Here is a 19,102-nt window from a genome sequence, read left to right on the forward strand (position 1 = left end):
CCGCCCAGAGCCGGAGGAGCCCAGTGTCCCCGGCGGGCATCAGAGGCTGAAGTGGGGCTGCCAGGCAGAGGACAAGGAGAAGGGGCCGGCCCTGAGAGACAGCAGCTTTCAGGTCAGCTGGAGGAGGCTGGAAGGTTTGCGGCCATCCCCCCTCTGAGCTGCCGCACCGCACGATCCGTGGCTGTCGGGCCCCCTGGAGTATTAGGGGCCCCTGCAGGGACCTGGGCTCAGCAGTGCTGCTCTGTTTCCACCTGGACAATGCCGTGATCGGGACCATCATAGGTAACAGCCAGGCTCGGCCCAAGCGCCTGCCTCTGCCGGCAGAGGTGCCCCCGAGCCCGTCCCTCATTCCCAGGCAGTAAGGCACTCCAGGGTGCTGGGGCAGGGCTGCCAGGTGACCAACTCAAAGCACTCAGCGGGCTGCTGAGGTGGAGGGTGAGGGCAGGAGCTGGCTGTGGCACCTGCCTGGCCCCTTTGCCCTCTCACTGGCCCTGGTCCCTACTGAGGTGAGTCCCATGCCCCGCAGAACTGCTGTCCCTGATGGAGTGAGCTGTTGCAGCTGCATGGGTGGGCCTCAGGGAAGAAAGGTTGGGGACCCCTGCCTCAGCTAAACACTCAGTCTGAATGTCTAAGCCCCTGTACCGAGTGGTATTCTACCTGCCTCTCCTGCTTCCCCAGAGAATGTCCCCCACAGCTCGATGTGACAGTCTGAGGCTCCCTGGGGGAGGAAGTCTCCTCACAGTCACACCTGCCAGAGAGTGTCAAGCCAATTTCTTCCCCCCTTCACACTATGCTGTCAGTGAATGGCTTGGTTTGGGTCCAGCTATGGCAGAGGTTTTCAAATTGTGGAGCGAGTGGTGATGCCAGGCTGTGGGGTATGGGGAGGGAGTGCCACTTCCACTCCCTGACTCACCTCAGCGGGCCACCTGGCCTGTGGGTCACCTGATTTCTGCTCCCAGCAGCCTCCAGAGACCATTGCATGCACCTTCCCCAACCCTGAAAACCTGAGCGGGAAGAGGCAGGTATTGGCCCTGCCCTAGGGGTGCAGCCTGGGGGCAAGGTAGAAGCAGCCCACTGCTGGGCCTACAAGTAATGGGAGGGAGGGGATGACAAATTCCATGAATGGTAAGGGTGGGAGGGTGCAACTGGGAAAGTTTGCACACCACTGATCTGTGGGCATTTACCATGGGTCAGCTGTGTCTGCACAGGTTCCTGAACATGCCCTGCCCCCTACTGGATGGGATATGCCAGGCCTGCTCACCTGTATTAATCAGTTCCTTCTAACAGCCAGAGGCTTAATCTTGTGTTCTCCAAGTAGAGAGGCATGGTTTTCAGGGTCACAAACTGCACGTCCTATACACGGCTGTCACAACCCCGTAGGGCACTAAAGCTCCCCCTGTCATGCATTACAAGGTGCAATAGCTCTGGTGGATCAAACAGTGGTTCTGAGATGTTCCCAGGCAGGAGAGGAAGGGGGAACCCTTTCTTGGCTGAGACCAGCTCCAGCAGCCAACTGCGGAGCACACAGGCAGACAGGAATGCCCAGTCCTGTCCTGGCCGATCTGGTGTTTCAGGCTGATAAGGGCCCTGAGGCTACTGGGGGAGGGGATAGCAGAGAGACTCCTCAGGCCTGTCCCTGGAAGTTAGGGAGGAAGAGGAGAGAGTCATGGAGCGTGTGACAAAAGGAGGAGTGTGGGCCACAGACCTGGGACAGACTTCCTCCATCAGCTTGGTACCTGCAGACTTCCTCCATCAGCTTGGTACCCCTGGGACAGCATTTCAGAGAGCCCAGCTGGGCCCTAGAGGGGTTTGATATGAGAGGGGAGGGGGAAGCAGTAGGGCACAGAGCAGGGGGGTGGAGGAGGGACAGAAGAATGGTGAAGGGGAAGTGATGGAGGGAAGACGGGGAAAAGGTGGCAGAGACTGAGAAAAGGGGGAAGGAGAAAGCAGAGATGGATGATGAAGGGGTAGAGGGAAAGGGGAATGAGGAAAGGAAAGAGAGAGGAGGCTGCTAGGAACATGCTGGGGGTGGGAATCAACCGGGGGAGAAAAATATGAAGAAGAAGAGAGAGAGTGAGAGGAGAGGCAAAGGAGAGAAGCAGACAACGGAAAGAAATGAAACACAATAGGGGAAAATATCGGGAGTAAAACACAAACACTGGAGAGGATTTGCTAGGGGACCGAAGGCCTCTCTGTCTGTCCCTCTGTCTTTCTGTCTCGTGCTTTCTGCGTCTCCCTAGTTCATTGTCTGTTGCTCTCTCTCTTCCCATCTCTGTGTCCCTAGTCTCTCCCCATGCTGTGCTGCCACCACTTCAGTCCTCCACACCTGGAAACCTAAATGCGGGGAAGTGGTTTGATACCCAGTTTTGGGAACTGCCAAGGACTCCAGCTGCCTACAGTGCTGGGATCAGACAGCAGATGGTGCTATTTATCCCATTCTCCACCAGATCAGGGAAAGGTGGCCTGCAATCCAGCCCTCATTCAGATGGAAACTCGGACGCCGAGAGCATCTCAAGGTGCAAAGTTAGGATCAGACCTCCCCTGAGTCTGAAGGGATTGGATCTGGGGGTGGGGAGGAGTCCTGGGTCAGCCTGTTATAGAGAGTTAAGGTAGCCACAAAGGTCTGCTTAAGATCCAAATTTTCACGTAGTTCTTGGGGGGGGGGGGGTAACACGAACTGAGGCTGTGACCCAGGGAGGCACAACCTCTATGAGTAGAGAAATAACCCTGGGTAAGACAAAGCAAGGAGGGGACAGGGTTTCAATGAGCCAGTTCCCCCTCCACAACAAGCACCGATTCTAGGGCACATTGAAATTGCCTGCCTCCCCCATTCTCTTTAAAACATGTGTGTAATAGCGTTGCCAGACTCGTGTGAATTTATTTATTTATTTGGTGCTTTTCTGGAACCCCTAGTTCCTGCAGTCACATAAATGCGCCAGCCTCTCACCTTTCATTACCAAACCAAACAGGAAAGTTTCTAGCCCTTGTGGGTGTGCGGACAAGCTGTGAAACGTGATCCCCAAAGGGACAAAACCCAGAAGGCGAAGAAGAATCCAATCTTTATTATTTTCCAAATCTTGTCATTTAAAGCCAATCTCATGATTATGTTGGGGCTCGACTCATGATTTTTTTAATGCTTGAGGTTGGCAACACGGGTATTTAGAGCCCTGGAGATCGGCGTCTCCTAATCTATCCACAGGACAGATACAGCCAGAGCAGCGTGTAAGTTTCCTGCACATGTCACCCTGCCCATATGCCTCTTTGTGGCATAGAAGGAGAGTATCTGTGGCCTCTCCGTAGGGGTGGTTTTGGGGAGGCAGACACTTGGTGGTAAGAAGATTCAGTCCCAAGTCACCTGTGCTACATTTGAACCCAAGGCAAAAGGCAGCACCGCTAGTTAACAGTGCCCAAGTCTCCCAGTCCCCTGCACATCTAGAACATTGCTGTCTGAAAGAGGATCTTGCTTCCCTTGCCGAGTTGGGTCCCTGCTTGCAAAGACCTTGCTAGATGCTGCAGATGAACCACAAGGGACAGAGGTGGGGAGAGAGAGCCAGAGGCTACACCCAGCTTGCATTTATGGGCTCACGGAGACATGGACTAACTCTGGTCCGATGGGTGGGCAGAAGGTACCCAAAGGATATTACCTGTGTGCACATCTCCCCCTGCTTCAAAGCTGTTCTTGGGAGCCTTAGCAACAGAGGGCCAAATTCTCCGCTGGTGTCAATTGGCAGAGTTCCATTAAATCAGTGCAGCTGATTACACTGGCTGGGAATTTGCCCCTCAGTTTGCATGTTGAGAGGCTGGGTGACTCAAGGGATTGTCAGGGGGTGCAGAGCTTTTCAGCTCCTGGTTGCCAGGTTAAATCCAGCCCAGGCTGGTAATGGCTGATTGTATAGTGTTGCCATCTGATGGCTCTTTGGTGGCTACCATGAAATAGGGGTGCGTGTGTGTGTGGTTCCCAGATGGCACAGTTGATGGTAACTGGCCTCCTTGTTAGCCATGTATACAGAAAGGCTGGGGGCAGAATGGGCCATGGAGATTGAATGGCCTTCTCAGGCCCAGTGGAAGCACCTCCAGGTTAGGGTTAAGGAACGTTGGTGGGGAAGCTTGAATGACACTGTGGTACCTGTTCTGGGGACAGTCTCTGGGTCTTCCACGAGTGCTAAATTCACTTGGTATTTGCATCAAGGGATTTCTGTTTGGGGAATGGCTGCTCCTTTGTATGAACACCTGTGGTTTCTATTCAGAAAATTCCAGCTGTCTAATCAGAAAACAGAAAAAATATCAGGCTACCGGGAGGACCAAGCACACGGCACAAATACTTTGACCAGCAAGTGGTCGAAGCGGCTGGTTTGCAAAGAGCTGTTCAGGCTGAGAGTTGTTCCTCCAAAATACCTGTTCCGCCAGTAATTACAAAGAGATTAGACAGAATCAAAGTCACTTTGTGAACTGAAACTTACCCCTCCCCGTTCCCAACCTGGGACTGGACAGAGCACCTGATTTCCTGATCATTATGGAATCCAGGTCATATGCAGAAAGACGTGCGACACACAGAACCTGGCCTTCTACTTCCACTGACACTCCGAGTTCTGAAAGGCACTGACTGCCATGGAGAGGTGGGCAACGCTGGCCAGGAACCACCCTCCAGAACGGAGGTCTGAATTTCTCAGAGGGGCCTGCTCTTTGGGCACAGAGGTGGGAAGTCTCTGAGTGTGGATTGGGAAGGGGAACGGGAGAAGAACATACCTACCCCCGTGTTTCTCAGCGTGCCCCAGGGAGGCCTGTCTGGATTTCTGATGCCTCGGAGCCAGGCTGCTTGAGAAGAATAACAGGTGAATGCTGTCTGCTCCGCTGCCAGCAGATTCTGTCTTGGAGCCTCTCCTCTTATGGCTCTCTGGGGAAACCCCCCATGAGATGAATTATTTGTTATTGTCTAAAGACCTCAAGATTGGTTCACATGGCAAATAAAAAGGCTTCTGACAGCCCGGGAAACCACAGCAAAGTTGGCCCAGGGCGGCTTGGGATTAAGAGCAAACTTCTCCATCTGCCAAGCCTCTGAATTCCCCCCGGTGCCTTCATCTCAGCCTTTCCTACGCCAGCTGCGCAGTGTGTTGGCTGCTTCCCCTGTCCGTTAAGGCAGTTTTGCATGGTAGATAGGGCTCCCAGGGCAGGGGCCGGGGGCAGCCGATCCTAACACTTGGCCAAGCCAAAAGTCTATAGAAGCGAAGAGTGTTTACTTAGTGCTGAGAGGCAGCTGTAGAGGTGATCAGGGCCGCATGGGGGAAGTGATAGAGTTGGTCGGGGCAGCCTTGAGAAGACAAGGAGCTGTTGAAGTGAAATGGTGAAGAGGCCTATCCGTCTCCTGAACTCAACTAGCCATTTGAATTACGGGCTGGTGAAAGGCTATCGCTTAACTGCAGGGGAAAAAGAACTCCTCCGTTAACCTGCAGGATGGGTACAGCCTGGTCAGTGGTAGTCAATCTCCCTGTCCCACCGCCCCACCAATGCACCTCCATCCTGACTGAGAGGGGCCATGTCTCCATGTAGACATAATCCTTGGCCTTTCTGCTGAGACTGCTAAAAAGGCAGCTGGTGAGTGCCAACGGCGAAGGCGACATATGTGACAAGGACACTGCCCACTGGGAACTGGACTGAGATCCACCAAATAGCCAAGAGATGGCAAATAGCTTTAAGTTACTCCTAGCCTGGTGACCCACCAGTGATATGACGCGTATCCAGGTCTCAGTATACCAAACCCCCTGGAATGCCCAGGGTGAAGCTGTCTCTATGCCTGGGAGTAAACCTGCCTCGGCTCTCAGTGGCGCTGCACCATTGCTCGCTGCTAAGTGTCAACACGGGGAAGACAAAGATGTGCCCTGATGGAGGCAATAGGGATATGCCCCAAGGACTGGGAGGAGCTCCCCGTAAACATGTCCCAAACTAACTCCTCCTCCTCCAACCCTGTCCTTCTGCTGACAAAACTTGACAACAGTTAGGCTGCTGGTGCGCTAAGACCATTGCCTGTGTTGTTGTTCCTTATACTCCCGTCTGTCTGTACCCCTCTTGTCTTATGCTTAGATTGTCAGCGATTGGGGGCAGGGACCATCTTCTTGTTCTGGGTTTGTACAGCACCTAACACAAGGGGTTCGGGTCCATGACTGGTGCTTCTAGGTGTGATAGTAATAATAATGATAAGGTTAACCTTGATTAAGTCAGTTGGTGCCAGGCCCTGTAAGTGCCTTCAACACTTTGATCTTAGCCCTGGTGCAGCTACGCTGATCGCTGGCTACAGATGAGTGCATTGGGGCTTTTCCCAAGTGCACGTGTGGCCTTAGATTAACAAACTGGCATCAACACCTGCCTTTGAGCCCAGCAGCTGGAAGGAACAGCTAGCAGCCAAGTTTGAGAGGCATTTTCATACCATCTCACAAGCAGTGCTGATGTTTTCACATCGGCCCGTGGGTGGTTCTGGTGTTCTGAATGCTGGCACTGGGGGGGCCTGGCACCCGGCTGGCCCTGGTGTTTGTACATTGGTTTGCACCAGTAAATGAGACTGGCGCTAAGGAGCTGCATTCATAAGGGCCTCTCTCCAGCTCCTGCTGCCGTCACGCCTACAGTAGACACATGCTGGCGGAGACATAACAATGCTGTCTGTCAAGCTCCGGCAACAATGCCGATGTTTAACCTAGAGGCTGTCGTGTGGAGATCCAAGTAGCCCTGGGCTCCAAAAGAATCAGCCAGACTATTAGCCTAAAGAGGAAGAATGGCCAGGGGTTAGGATGCCAGCCTAGGAGTTTAGCAACTTGGGTTCAGTTTCCTGGTCCATCCAAGACTTCCTGAATGACTTAGGGCTAGCTCCCATGGTAGTTAGGTGCCTAGATACCATCAAAGATCTGACCCTTAGTCCCTTTGGGCTTCAGTTCCCCATCAGTAAAATAGAGATGACAGCACTGCCCTGGTTCATGAGGGTGTTGCAAGGATAAATACAGGAAAGATTGTGAGCTGCTCAGATATTTGTAAGTACCTTAGATCGTTAAGACAGATGGATCGTTCCTTAGATTGCAAGGGCAGGGATCATCCTGTCATAATGTGTGTGTACAGCTCCTAGCACAATGAGCCATGATCCTGAATAGGAGCCCCTATGTGCTACTGTAATACGGCGAAATAATCACGATGAGAGTCTTTCCCAAAGGGAGTAAAAGGGCTCATTCATTCACTCACTTGTTCATCACCAGCCCCTGGCTCTGAGTAGTAAGTTATTCATAAATAAACGTAGGATGAATTGTTCTTTGTGTACGTGATGGTCAGGCGGTTCCATAGCTCTTAATGACAAGCTGACCTTTTCCAGCGTCTCTTTCACTTCTGGCTTCCCTGCGTATATAACAGAATAACGGTGCTTTGAACACAACGGTTAGAATGAAAAATCCCTACACCTGCGTGTACCACATCCGGGGAGATCTGGGTTCACATTGCAGTTAGGTTCTGAAGTGACACCAGTTTGCTGGTCTCGGGCTAGCTGCTCCATTTCTAAACCGCCATGTCATTGGGTGTGATTGGCAGCTTTTGCACAGGAGAATTCTTCTGATAAGAGCAAGGGCATGTTACCACTCAGGTGCGAGGGGCGTTGGCTGGGTTGTGTGGAGAACCCAGGATCAGAACAGGAAGGAGCTAGAATGGAAGGCTAGCCCAGTGGTTAGGGGTGGGGAAAGCTAGGTTCAGTTCCCTGCTCTGCCCCGGACTTTGTGTGACCTTGGGTAGGTCGCTTAGGAACGTCTACATTGCAATTGCCGTATGCATGGCCTTGCCCAAGCCAGCTTAAACACTGAGGCAGCAAAGGCAAGGTTATGCAGGCTAATCCCCTGAGTAATTACCCGGGTTCCTGGGCAGTCTTGTATAGCCCATCCTGCTGCAGCCCCATTGCTATCAATCCCGGGCTCGCTCAGGCACGTTTACTCCTGCTGCAGTCACACTGCCTCATTGCAGTGTAGCTCTACCCTTAGTCTCTCTGCGCCAGTCCCCCCAGCTGTAAAGTGGGGCTCAGCACTTCCCTACCTCGCAGGGGTGTCGTGAGGATAACTAGATTAAAGGCGGTGAAGTGCTCGGATACTCCAGAATCAGGGCGATAGAAGTACCTCGGCTAGTCAGAGAAGCGTGGGTGTAGGTAGCCCAGAGCTAGAATAACAGGGGCTCCCATGGTAGGACTGAGGGCCAGGGGCAGAGCTTGGAGAGACAGGGTCTGCAAAACTAGTGCCAGACAGAAGCCAATTCTTTTAATCCCTCACCAGCTCCGAAATTCACTCTGTTCTCTCCCCAAATTCAAAAAAAACGCCAACCTTCCCCCTTCCTCTAACCCACTGACCTTAAACTCCCCCTTCGCTTGGCTTCGCTGCCTTCACTCCTGGGCCTGAGGCAACCCGGCTCTCTGCTCCAATCTAACACTTAGTCTCAGTATCGAAATGGAAAAGTGCTTTGCAATACAAACTCTTCCCCCGCCCCCCGCCCCGCGCTCCTTGCTCCCCCCTCCGCCCCCACCTTCATCCGAGTGTTTAAAATGTATCTAAAGTTTCATCTCGGCTGCTATTTTCCATCCTTCAGCGATAAGGCATCTGTGTGTGTACACAGCACCCAGAAAATTACTTACAACCATCAGTCTCCTCCATGGCCCTTTTTTTTGGTATCAATTATTAATATTATCATCACAGTTCCCAACCTGCTCCAGTGTTGTTTTCATTTAAGATTTCTTCCCCTTCCCTCGCCCCCCCCTATTTAATTCCCCCCCCCCCGTGTTGTGGTTGCTGATTTAAGATCACAAACCTGACATTTCAGTGCCTGCTTCACAATGCCAGGAGGGCAATGCTGCCTTGAACAATTGATTCTCTCTGCATAATCTATCAGTACCATCCAAAACATTTAATCAACGCAAGATCAACCCTTCCGGCATCTCTCTCTCCTCTCGGTTTTTTTCCAGCCCATGAAAATACAAACCAAAAGATACCCCAAAGTGAAGCCTGTTGCACAGGATTGAATTGCAGGGCTCTGCATCTTGAGATTTAAGGCTGAGAAGGGGAGACAGCTGAAATATTTCAGAAACTCTGCTAGGGGGTTACGGGTCAAATGGATCAGCTGACGGGGCCTTGTGGGGTCCCCCTAACGTCAATTGGTGGTTTCTTTATCTGGAGTCACTTCCCCCACCCCACTCTTCTGTGCAGGAAAGGCCACCTTTTGGATGAATCCAGGCCGTGCTATTAGTCTTAATCCGTCTCAGGCTGGGCTGCCCTGTTTGAATCAGGAGTGAGAATTGGACTAGGGCAGGATCCAGCGTTCGCAACACTCAATGGCCACATTCCCATCGACTTCAGCGGGGCAGGATTGAGAGTCTGACCTGGATAGCACATGTATCTATCATAATATCTGAGCATCTCCCAATCGTTAATGGATTTATCCTCATAACCCTGTGAGGTGGAGTTCTACCTGACAGCTAAGTGCTATGATGTCTATTATACAGTTGGGGATCTGAGCCTCTCAGAGGCTAAGTGACCTGCCCAAGGTCACACAGGAAGTCTGTGGCAGAGCAGGGACTTAACCCCAGGTCTCCCAAGTCCTAGACTGGTTCCCTCGCCACCTTGCTCTTCCCCCCCTTTGCTGGTGGAATCACCCCAACCTGCACCCCCACAGCAGCTCCTCAGGGTGCAACCACAGGCTAAAATGGCTCATTTCACAAGCGGCCCCTCCCCTCTTTTGTAGCTTGGCCCATCCAAATGGGATGGTTTCCTGTGCAGCCCAGGGCAGTGCACAGTTGAGAGGCTCCACTGACATGTTTTGTCACTTTCAGTCTTCAGTTTACACTTTTTAAATGGATAATAATGAATTAACAAAACCAATTAAGATTTCGTCGTGCCCGCAGTGGACCCTTTTAATTTATTCCTCTCCTCCCTCCTCCCCAAGCAACTTCCTAAAGTCTAGATAATTCTGCCCTAACGTGCCGGACAACCACGGCTGAGGCACCAGTGGATAGAAGCACTTAGCAGAATCCCCCACCCCCCCGATGGATTACATGGGCCTGATTCTCCTCACACACTGGTGTAAAACGGGAGGAACTCCACTAAAAATGGAGGAGTCAAACGGATGTAAGATCAGCGTTAGGCCCAGAGTGGTTATAACAGTCTCACTGCCCTTGGGCCATCAGTGGAGTTTGAACCCAGGCTGTATGAGTCTCTATAGAAACCTGCCAAGCTGTCTGCCATAGTAGATGGTTATCCTCTTAGTGGACCAGACATTAGAGAGGGACAAAGACTCATTCTCCTAGTATAGATTACACGTGGCTCCTGTGTTGCCACAGCTGGGGTCTGAACCGGGATCCTAGCCATCTAAAGGTAGCAGCTGACCTAAACCCAACTCTCCTAGTCCCTTCAGTAGGATCTGGGTTAAACTCATCTCAGGTGGAAGATGCTCTTGCAGAACTTACAGCTAAGAGAAGGTGAACGTTGGATTTTATTTCTTAGTCAGGGCTGCGTTCCCAGACTTTCACGTGGACAGCTCTGAGCTTCAAGTCTGATGGCTGCTTCAGAAGCTCTGTGGTTACCTGGCTTCCCGTCCAGGCGCCTCCACGCTCCATGCGAAACTAATTTGGAACATATGCCCCTAAATAAAAACCCGAACTGGATATAGGCTGATCTGGTTATTGTGCCATGATATTCTCAACCTAGCCTGCCCTCTTCTGCACAGAGTAATGGGGAGTGCTACCCTAGAGATACTCCCCCTTCTTTTGGATCTCACACGTCATATAACATGCAGAGGACATGTATGTGTCCATATTTAAACATAATAAAGCTATTAAAGTCAGCCCCTCTCCATGATTCGTAAAATCTACACAAATATGACGTGAACATTAACAAATCTATGACCGGTAGCACATCCTGGTTGTCAATATCCTGCACATTATGGCCAGTCTGAAATTCACAGCACTAGAAGGCTCAGTTCCCAACTACTTGTGCTAAAGGAGAATCTTCATTAGCTATAAAGGGGCTATGACACGTAACAGAATCGTCTGAGTCTACGCCACAGTGGGCAGTGACACACACACACGCAAGTTCTTTACAAAAGATATACCTCGCCCCCTCCCCACCTCTGGAGGAAGCTGGTAACATCTGAAAATGGGCAGGTAAAACTGACACACACTTGGTGCTCTCTAGCACAGGGAGCATCTCTTTGACTATGTCAGTACATCACCTGGTACAATGGGGCCCAATCCTTGGTTGAAGCCCCTGGGGATTACTGGAGTACAGATAATAAAGGTTCTCAGAGCCAGCTCACAGCTGCAGGTGACAAGCAGACAGTATCAGCCCTGAGGAAGCAGAGCCTTGCCTTGTCTGTTCTGAAGAACGTGGGGGCTCTTTGCTCCTGATTTTGGTTAGGGACAGGGGCCCAGAAATCAAGACTCGCTGGATCTGCTGCGCAGCACCAAACAATCACCGTGCAGCCATCGCAATGCTCTGGAGGAGACAAACTATTTTCCAGTTGGAGCTAGCTCTCAAAAGAGATGCCAAACGCCTGCCACGCTGGATTGACGGGGGATTTCCAGAGAGAGGCAGGGGAAAGATGCATTTTAGTGACGCTTCCCAGCCCAGCCTGCGTCTGCCCCCACTACAACCGCGCTGTGAACCGGCCGTGGGAGGGCACTGCCCTGTCTGGTCCCTTGTGAGTTTCCATTGGGGGTGAAGGAGAAATGCCTCAGGATGTTTCGCTCCTGGCAAAGCCTGAAGAATAAGATTAGCCCTTTGAGAGCTGAGCGTCTGGGTGCCTGAGGGGATTCCCCACAGGTTGCTGGTCTGAATCTGGTCCATCTCAGTGCTTGGTGGCGATTTGGCAGGCTACATGTCATGAGTTTGGGGGGTCCCAGGCTAGGTCCTAGTGCACAAATCTCCATCTGCGTCAAATGCCACCATCACAACTGGCTTCTCGCCTGCAGGGGCAGGGCCAGGCCAAGGACGTGACTAGGCCACAGAAACCAAATGAGCCTCTCAGGTGGCCCCTTATGAATGTGGACGGTGAGGCAGTGGAGGGGAAGCCGGCTGTCTCGGTGCCTGGGCTGCGCACGGAGGATTTCAGGGCTTGACTTACCACTCACTTAGGGCATGCCCACACTGCAGCTGGAGGTATAATTCCCAACTTGAGCAGAGGGACCCGCGACATCTCTGACTGGGCTAGCATGTGAAAAATCGCTATGTAACCACGGCTACATGGGTGAAAGGATGCGCTAGCTGCCCCGCGTACATCTCTAGCGTCTTGGGCAGGATTGTACTGGAGGCAGCTAACCCGTCCTGCTGCCCAGACAGCTGGGACTACACCACTATTTTTAGTGTGTTTGCTAAATCCGAGCTGGAAATCACATCCACTGTAGCTATACATATACACACACACGCACCCCCCTTACACTGATTTTCCTCCAGGGTAACTGTGTTAAAAATCGGTGATTGGCACCAGTGTAAACAAAGGAGGAATAGGGCCTACAGCTCCTGAATTGTCAGGCCACACCCTTCGCCCGTACTAAACTCACCTGCATGTACGTTCAAAGGCAACAGGGTGTGCAAGCCTGTGGGCTTGATTCTCCACTGCCTCGTCCCTAGTGTCATCGTTTGCCCTCGGGCCAAGTGTGTGCTCGCAGGCTGTAGGCCACTGCTCAGGACGGTGGAGCATGACACCCCTTTGGCACACGCGGGGCCTGGATCTCCATTGCCCTGCAGCTTGTGGAGTTCCCATGTAAATGGCTATACACCGTGCGAGGCAGGGGAGTATCAGGCCCTCTGTCCCTTTTCACATGTCTCCTTGCCTGACTGCTGGGTCATAAACCCTTCTGCTCTCTTTCTAAGCATGCCTTGCCTTCTGGCCCCACTTCTGGGGATCTTGCCACCTCCTGCCTTATTCCTGAGGAGTGAAACCAGATCTGAACATCTAAGGCCTTTAGGATTTTTGGCTCTTCATGGGGTTCTCTCAGCAAGAGTTACCTATTTCTTATCAGACAGGGAACCACAGTCCGACTCTCTCTATCCTGCTTTGACCTTCTGCTACTTGTTCCAGTGAAGAATCCCATCATGGAGTCACTGGAGGTTCTAGAGAATAAGGACTATCGGTGAACACTGGACTGAGGAAAGGGCCACTGGATTTTGTAGGCTAGGAAGGAGGCCACTCCCCTGGAAAGGTGGGAAACGTAAGCAATTGTGGAATGTCAAATTCATGAAGGGAACCCAAGTTTGGAGCTGCCTGAGTGCAGCAACTCAAATGTAAAACTGCTTCTCTGTACTGCCGGACTGCAGCTGTTCCTGCCCACCTGCGGAGTGCGCTGCTGACAGACTAAATGCTCGGCCATCGCCGGCTCAGCCAGAGAAGGAGCTTGTAAAACAGTAAGAATAACGATTAGGACTTTGTGATTAGTTACAAATACACGATTTAATGGAGACAGTGGAACAAAATACAAACAAGGAGAGCATGACATTCCCCCCCCGCCCCTCCCGGGACACTGATATTATGACCAGCTCGGTATGACATGATAGAATGCACCCCAAAACTCGCACGGCCAGGGTCTGAGATCGAGCTTGCCCGGCACAGCCAGGCAGAGAGCTATAGACTGTCTAGAGCAGTGGTTCTTAACCTGTATTGCAGCCTGCACCCCTTTGGTTCTCAGAATATGTTCTCGCACCCCTTAAACCTAAAACATATGTTCTCGCACCCATTAAACCTAGATATATTTTTTGTTTGTATATTACAGTAATCGTTAAAAAATGTATGATGCTGATAAGTACGTAGGTTTGACGAAACAAAGTAGTTGTACTTACGTGCCTGTGCTTAATTTGTGTTTTCGATGATTTACCTTCTAAAAAAATCTGGCATGTCTCGCACCCCCAGCGGGTGCGTGCACCCCAGGTTAAGAACCACTGCTCTAGAGGTAAGAATTTAAGGTACTTATACAGCCCCCATCACCACAGTATGTGAGCACCTCACAATTTTTAATGCATTTATCTTCACAACCTCCTGTGTGGTAGGGAAGTGCTATTATCCGCCTTGTATCCATGAGGAACTGAGGCAGAGAGAAATTGAGCTGGTGATTGGTCCTGCTTTGAGCAGGGGGTTGGACTAGACGACCTCCTGAGGTCTCTTCCAACCCTGAGATTCTATGATTCTAAGGCCCAGGTCCCAAAAGTAACTTGCCCTGGGGAAGTTTGTGTCAGAGCAGGGAACTGAACCAGATCTCCTGGCTAGTGTTCCAACCACTAGACCATCCTCCCTCAGGTGGGGCAATTCCTGTATTGCCACCTCTTCCTGTCCGTCTGACCCACGGGACAAATGTGTACATCCCAGCGTTGCAATGCTTGTCTTGAAACCTCATGATGCTTCCTCAGCAAGTCAGTGCGTTGTGTGGTAACGGCGCAGGGTGACGACGTGGTGGAATGGTGCAGCTCCCTGAAAGGATATTTGGGGACTTTCCTGATAATGTATTTATTGTGAGCAGCGCTCTCAAGACATGGACTTGTTCCAGCTTAGTAAGGGTGATCCTAGAAATAACAGGGGTAAATCCTGAGCACCTCACCGATGCAAATTTCCCCTGGAGTCAATGGACCTTGCTCTGAGTTAGAACGGAGTACAAACCTGAATAAAGATTTGAACCAAAGTAGCGAGCGTCGGCTGGGTCTGATCTCCAGAGCGGCCGAGCACTCACAGACTCCACTGCAGCTAAGAGGAGCAGGGGCTGCTCAACGCCTGTGAACATGAGACCCTAGAAAAGAGGAGAAACCAGAGAAGCGACTACACACAACACACTCAGACTGCTAGTAATATGGGATGAGACTGAAGAAGGCAGAAGAGGCAGGTCCCTTCTGTTCCCCTTCAGAAGGGCTCAAAATCCCAGAGACAGTGTCCAGCTACGGATGTATAGTGTCCAGCTACGTGTCCCTGGATTATTTTTTCACCAATGAATTAGTTTGATAGTGCAATCTAGTTGCTTAACAAAGCAAATCAATAGTAAAAATACTTTGCCCTTGCCTAGCACCTTTCACTTGAGCACGTGAAAGTGCTTTGCAAACAGTGACCTATTAAGCCTCATAGCTCCTCCCTAAAATAGATGAGGGATCTATAGCGATTGGTTCCTCCAGGGCAGCCCCCTCTGGGGTGAGCTGCTGCACATGTTGAACAGCGCTTCTACTGTGCACTTACTGTATGGGACCCCTTTTCAGGGAAAGAGATCAAAGCGCTTTGCAAAGATGGGCAAGTATTGTTAATCCCATTTGACAGATGGGGAAACTGAGGCACGGAAGGGTTAAAGTCACGGGCTCAAGGTCACACGGTGAGTCGGTGGGAATAGAAACCAGCAATCTGGATTCCAAGACCCCGGCTCTAACCCTTGGACAGCGACACCTTCCTGCTTCACATAGGCTAAGATGGGAAGTGAACAATATTTGCAGGGTGACTTCAGGGAGGCAGGATGCGATTAGCTGAGCTGGAATTTGGCCAGGATAAAAGCCACAGAAGCCACTGAAAGCACCATGAGATTTTTAGTGCCCACCTGCAGTCAGGATCTGAGTCTCAGCTGTAAGACCACACCGCCCATGGCGCAACTATCTCTCAACACCATGGTGCACCATTGGCCCAGTACCAATTCACAGCATGGTGGCTGAAGGCAGAGGAAGGTTTGGACGCTGGATCTGTACTTCTCCTGCTCCCGGGTGAGCTCTCTCCTGCCTGGGCAGATGGCTGCAGGGATCGGGGTCTCGAGGGCCATCTGCCCACTTACATCACCGCTCCCCCATCCTTGAGGGCCACAGGGCTTGAATCACCTGCTTCTCTGCACTTGAATAAACGTCTTTCTGCTCTGTTCATGTCTCAACCCAGAGGTGTGGGATTCCGGAGCGTGCGGGGGCGGGGTGTGGGACAGGAGTTTGGGAGCCAGGTCACATGACTGAATAAACACACACCCGCAAATCCCAAGGAAAGGGAGAAAAAGCGCCAAAGTGACGTACGTCCCCAAAGAATGTGTTCCTACCCCTCCCCTTGGAGTCTCCCCCCTTCACCCTAATCCTGCGGTGGCAACAGGATGGCTGGAGACAGCTGTGCATGTTCCCAGCAGCCCCCTGACATCACAAACCTGCTATGAAGGCCCGAGAATGAGCTGCGCGTCTCCTATTTTTCCATCGAAGGAGGAGGCCGAGGGGGGCTATAGCCCGCATTAACCCTCTCTGGACAGATGGAGTTTCTGTTTGTTAACCCTGCGTTTGCCGAATGGCTCTCAAGCTCATCAGGTGGTATTTAAGCCCAGAGGCTGGAGAATAAAGAGAACCACCAGCTGATTTGAAATCTACAAGCCAGGCTGGTTCCTGCCTGGGAGCCTATTGCAGCCGGGGAGAAAGGCCTTGCTTTGAGTGGGATGTGTGTCTATAACAATGGACCATGCTGCATGCTTGGGCCGTCACGTTTATAAAATATGGACTGACTATTTAGGAACACGTGCAAGGGATATTACGGAGAGGCCTAAAATTCCCCAACGTGTCCGCCCACGCCCAGTGCTGTGACCTCTGTTACCCGAAAAACAGCTCCTGGTGCTCTCTATCAACAGCAGGCCCCGCTGGGTGATGCCGGGAAGCAGCGCTGCATTAGCTGTTTGTGGCTACCGGGGGGTGGGTTTGGATCTGAAGAAGGTTGTGTGAGCCCGTCCCATAAAAATCATTCTGAAGTCTCCAGTGACACCCCCCCCGCAAATGGACTTGTGCTTGTTTTCTAAAAGGGGGAGGGGGAAACATAAATAAAAATTGGCTTTTTATTCAAACAACCCCAAACCCTCCCACCACAGACTGAAGACAATGCAACGGCCAAACACAGGAAACACCCCGGAGACACCTTCCAACCCTGCAGATGGAAAGAAAAGCCCCAAAGTGCCAAACGGACTCAGGAACCCCTGAGGAAGGAAGATGTTATTATTCAAGCCCTGGACTTTGGGCGTTTGCTTTTTAATCCCTGCTCTGCCACATACTCCCTGCGTGCCCTTGGGCAAGTACCTGAACATCTCTGTGTCTGAGTTCCCCACCTGTGAAATGGGAATAACAGTCCCTTCCTTTGCTTGGCCTGTCGATTTAGACTGAAAACTCTTTGGGGTAGATGCTCTCTCGTGCTTCAGGTTTACACAGGGCCTAATGCAATGGGGCAATGATCTCAGCTGGGGCCCCTAAGTGCTACCGTAATCATTAAAAAGCTGGTTCCAAAACACAATCAGTGAGAATAAAAACATTCTCTGCAGGGTTCATTGAGTGCCAGTCTTGCTTCTGATCCCACTTACACCGATGTAAATCCAGACCAACTCTATTGACTCAAGTCAGGATCTGTCCCCCTGGAATTCGAGTCCCACACCACTTCAAACCCAGTATGAACAGACACAGCAAAGGGAAGGTGTTGCCAGTGGCGGCGTCTTTCCCGGTGAGATGTTACACCTACAATCCCGTAATGGGTGTGACACCAGAGATCAACGTTCAAGGTACCAGGGGAAGTGGAAAGGGGGCGGGGCGGATTGGTTGTTTCACCTTAACTTTTTAATTTCATAAACTGGAACCCTCTTATTAGATTTCCAGCCTGTTTAAAGTGTAGATCTGATTGATTTCTAGCTGATCTTTAAGTCATTTTCCAAAGAGATTATATCTGCTCAACCTCAGCTCCAGTTTAAGTGAGGTTCTTTGCCCAGGAATTGTACAGTTCATTGGGTGAGGAAAGTACTGTATAAAACTATGGAGCCAAATTCACTCCCACACTACCATTACTGACCAGATCACATAGACGAACAAGTATAAGCGCACACACGCGAACAACTTACAGTCTCCTTTTAAAAAACAGCCTCAAATAGGACCCCATAATCAGGCAGACATTTCAGAGGTCTCTCCTCTGGGCAGTGAGATATTAGAAAGCTTGCTCAGTTTCATTGTCCTGGCTTCTCAAGCATGTTGGATTCTGGATAACACTGCAGCACAGGTGAAGTCAGATGGTTTAACAGGGCTCCTCCTGCAATCTTTAATGCTAAACTGTTTTCAGGGAAAAACTGAAGGGGACACACTGGGAATTTTTTTCATCTGAGTAGCTTCACCAGTTCAACCCCCTAGGAATACACTCTGCCCCCTCCTCTGGCTCCCATATGCCACCCTGGTGGTGTATAGGGACTTACAGAGAATGTGGCCAACACACGCTCCAGTACATACTGCTATGGAGATTCTGCGCGGCTCACGATGGCTGAGCAGCCCTTAGGTGTCCTCAGAAGGTTGCCGTAAATTAGAGCCTGGGGATAGCAGCCCTGGGGCTGCTCTAATTTACACAGCAGCTGTATTTGCCCCTGAGAGCAGCCAGAATCCTGAGGTGGAAAGGTGGCTTACACCTTCTGAAATGGCAGCACAGAATCTCAATCCTTGCGTGGATGTGCTCAGGGCCGGCTCCAGGCACCAGCTTGCTCGGGGCGGCAGCTTGTAGGAGGGGGCATTCCGCCCAATCCTAGGGCGGCACGGCCGCTTTTTTTTTTTTTGGGTTGTTCCGCTCCGGCCGCCCTGTAGGGGGCAGCGGCGCGGAGGATGGGAGCGCCCTGCAGCAAGCCCGGCAGGGCAGCCCGCGTCCTTCCCTCCCAGCCGACCGGAGCGGTGCGGAGCCCTCTCGGCAGGGGGCGGGGCCGCGTGGCAGCGCCCCGCTGAAGCCCCGACCGCCCCCCTTCTCTCCCCCCCCGCTCCCTCCCCCTCCCCCGCTAGCCAGGGCACATCTGCAGGGCAGGGAGTCCCCCTGCACCCTGGCTCCGGCCACGCCACAGGTCTTTTTTTGCTTTGACGTTCTGGCGGCCACGTTTTTTTTTTTTTTTTGCTTGGGGCGGCCAGAAAGCCAGAGCCGGCCCTGGATGTGCTACACTGGTGTAAATAGAGACTTGAATTAGTACCTCTTACCCTGGTTTTCAAACAGTGCGGCATTGCTACTGTAGCAATGTGCAACAGTATCAGTGCAAAAAACCCAAACCAATCTAGTGCAGATAAACTCAAAGCCTCACACTTAATGAACTAAGTAGAAAAAGATAGCACCACTAGATTCATCCCATGCA

This window comes from Chrysemys picta, chromosome 21 (genome assembly GCF_011386835.1).
Source record: "Chrysemys picta bellii isolate R12L10 chromosome 21, ASM1138683v2, whole genome shotgun sequence".
Taxonomy (NCBI): Eukaryota; Metazoa; Chordata; order Testudines; family Emydidae; genus Chrysemys; species Chrysemys picta.